The sequence below is a fragment of the Propithecus coquereli genome, unplaced genomic scaffold (assembly GCF_000956105.1).
Source record: "Propithecus coquereli isolate 6110/MARCELLA unplaced genomic scaffold, Pcoq_1.0 Scaffold316, whole genome shotgun sequence".
Taxonomy (NCBI): Eukaryota; Metazoa; Chordata; class Mammalia; order Primates; family Indriidae; genus Propithecus; species Propithecus coquereli.
This window is the reverse complement of record NW_012148797.1, coordinates 1847543-1851057: the sequence shown is the minus strand read 5'-3', so window position 1 is coordinate 1851057 and position 3515 is coordinate 1847543.

Below are 3515 nucleotides of genomic sequence, written 5' to 3'. Positions count from 1 at the left end.
CCTGTTGATGTGGTGGATCTGGAAAGAGCACTTCCCCTGAGTCAAGTGCAGGTGCTCCCACAAACGAAGCTGCAGCCACACTTCACCTTGGCTTTCTGTCATTTGTCTACTTGGGTCATTTGTTTGCTTCCACTGACCAGCTCTCTCTCAACTCTGATTTTTTTATTTGACCTCAGCAGGTGTAACACGATATTTTGAAGTTGTGCATGATTGTTTTAAACCAGTACTTCATTTTGCAGGTTACAAAACAAAGAGAGGCCCTTAAAATACCACGAAGATAATGAAAACAAAAAGTAAACACCTCTAAAGTTGTAGTCAGAAGTCATTTCCCCCCTCGTTTCTGGTTACTCTCCCTCTTAATTCCTGGCAGCTCTGCATTCGTAGAGCTCTGGCCGCCAGCACCAAATGGTAATTTATCATCTTTCTTGGCAGGCTTCCTGCTTCATCCTGCACCTGCCTTCTTGAAAGAAAACAAGACATCAGATACTTATTCAAATAATGGAATAGCTGATCAACTGGGTCTCTGCACAAAAGAGAGTTATCCATGATAAAAGAACAACTTTTTCATGCATTATATGTGACATATGCATCCTTTCTCTTAAGATTTATGAACCCGTGACTATAAGTATTGTTAATATAATCAAACCTTTTACAGCTTCACTCTGAAGCTTAAACTTATTATCAATTGGCTGCCAGTGGAGAGTCAATCAATTTCATAAATGCTTACACACCTGCACCCTTTCTGAATTGGGGGAAAAAATCAATACCGAGTCCTCATTTTTTTCCCAAATATAATGCAACCAAATCTTGCTTTCAAGTTCAGGAGGACTTGTACTTCAATAGCCACACTAGCCACACTTAAAGATACCGTGAGCTTGATCCTGAGTGGTGGTACTTTTTTTTTTAAATTACTCTTCCTTTTTTATTTCTTAATCCTTATGAAAGGACAGGCCACTAAGGAAAAAATAATGAAACAGGCTCTGCTAACACTGTTCAGGATTAAGTCCTCTGTTTGTGGCGTGTGTGTATGTGTGTGTTTTGCAACAAACACTAATCGTGTACCTATTAACCAGGCATGGTGCCAGTCCCTGAATATACAAAGGTGGCTGTGACAGGATTTCTGCCTTCAGGATGCTCACAATCTATTAATGGAGGAAGAAGAAACAACTTTCTCTAATTGTCATATAAAACAGAATAATTTAATCACTGAGTATGGGGAAAAAGAAGAGGCAACAGAGGAAAGGAAAGGAATGAAAAATAAAATTAAAAAGGACAGCTTATTACATGCTTTTTGCTGCCAGCCAGGCTAGAGCTTCCAATTCTACAGTCACATATAATTTTTGCCATATGTTGTGAAAATATGGGAGGTGTAAGCATTCTCAAAGTGCTATTAATTCCTTTTGTTGTTGTTGTATATTTTTCTTCTTTGTTCTTTCAGCGAGATTTTGAAAAGCAGACTCTAGTAGAGGAAGAACTACTTATTCATCACAAAGACTTAACTAAAAGTTCACCTTTTGCCTTTTCTGCTTCAGATTTTGTTTAAATAAACGAGCTGGAATACCACAGCTAAATTTGAGGTCACCTTTGCTCTCCTTTCCCATTCCACTCTACTTCCTCTCTCCCTCTCTAGATGTAACCCCTTTTCTGAATTTGGTCTTTATCCTTTCAGTTCATGTGTTTGTACTTTTACCCCACTTGCTTACTCCTTTGCTTTGTCATCTATAAAATACCTTCGCTGAAACTAGCTGTCCTTCCTAGCCCACAGGGCTTTTTTGAGCATTAAATAAGATGCTGCTATGAAGTGCTTTATAAGTTGTAAATTACTGTTTAAATGTTTATTATTATGTTATTAACTCTAACTGTATTTGTAAACAAAATTGCAACACTGCTTGTATGCTTATAGTTTACATAAATGCATATACTTATATAATTTATACAAATTCACATATATGTGAATTTGTGTGTGTATACGCGTGTGTTTATATGTGTGTGTATATATATATGCTACACCTGCCTTTTTTCCCCTCCGCGTTGGGCTTTGATGTTCACCTAGATTAATGCATGTTACTAGACCGGTGCCTGGGCTGCACGGAGCGTTCAGTCCATGTTTTTTGGGTGGGTGCCTAGGGTCTCTCTCTTTCCATTAGGGCTTCAGCAACTTGGGGCCAATTCTGTTTTCATTGCTGCTCATCCTTCAGTACCTGGCACATGTTAGTAAACGACTGATGTTGTTGAATTCACTCAAACCAGAGAAAGCCTCCTGGAACTGATGACCTTTTATCTGAGACCAGAAGAGCGTGCAGGATTTCCACAGGTGAGTGAAGAATGAACCGGCCCTGCATGCTGAGGAGTTGGGTGAGTGAAAGCAGGTGATTCTGCCGTTTCTACTCTGCTCTCTGTATTCTTCTTTCTGGATCTGGAAAGTGTGCCTAATTAGCATATATCTTTCTAATAATTGTATTTTCTTTGTAGTCAAGTTGTAAAGCAAAATGGCTGCCAGAGGTTAAGATAATCACTGTCTAGCTTTCCTTGAAATTTTCCACAGACGCCCTAGAAGGTTATTTTCCACTTTTTACACCTGGTGCTGCTTGATAGTGTGACACCTGGTGACTGGAATTTTCTAGCTCCCCACCTGCTCGCAAAATATGTTATTTCTTTAATCTAAAAATATTCTACTTTTTCAAAAAAGTTGTAGAACAGAAAGAAACCAAATTAAAAAGTTTAAATAGTTAAATTAAGCAAGAAATATTCAAGGTTAGCCTGGGCTCCATCTGCCTAGTTTTAGTTTTTGTACAACCTTAGGTCTAGGAAGAAAATGGAAGCAATGGCTCTCACTTTTGCACATGCTTACCTTCACCAAGTTGACACTCCTTTGCTTTGCTTTTTGTTATTTCTTTCAATTTCTTCAGGATTTAAGAACCATAAAAAGATATGAATATAGCTGCTTTAAGTGTAGAGAAAAAAGTCTTGCAAAGGAGGCTGATCAGCTCAGATAATCTACTATCTCCTTCCTGACTTCTCTGGTAACACAGTTCATACACATGTGCCTAAGTGATAGCCATGAGCTGGGGGGTCCATGGCTGGACCATCCACAAGATAAAGATACAGACATAAGTACAACCGATTCTGCAGCTTTTGTTTTATAGGACTTTCTCCTTCTATTCTTAGTGTCAAGTTTTCAGAACATTGGTGGTATCATTTCCAAATATAAGTATATTTTTTTGTTTAATTATTATGATTTGATATTAAAGAGACCTTTCAATAACACACTTGTTTAGTGCTTTTAGAAGCATTTGAAGACACTAATAAAAAGGAAGACACAGTGTCTGTCCTCAAAGAAGATAAACCCTACTTCACATGACATTGGTAAACTCTTCTGGGCAAGGATCATGTTCTCTGCTTGCAAGGCTGCCTAATCCCAGGGGTAGATTACACCATGAGAGGGGTTTTTCCCACCAAATGCTGGTGAGAAGAGTATCTCTTTAAGAAGAACATCAAAGGTGGATTTGATCAAC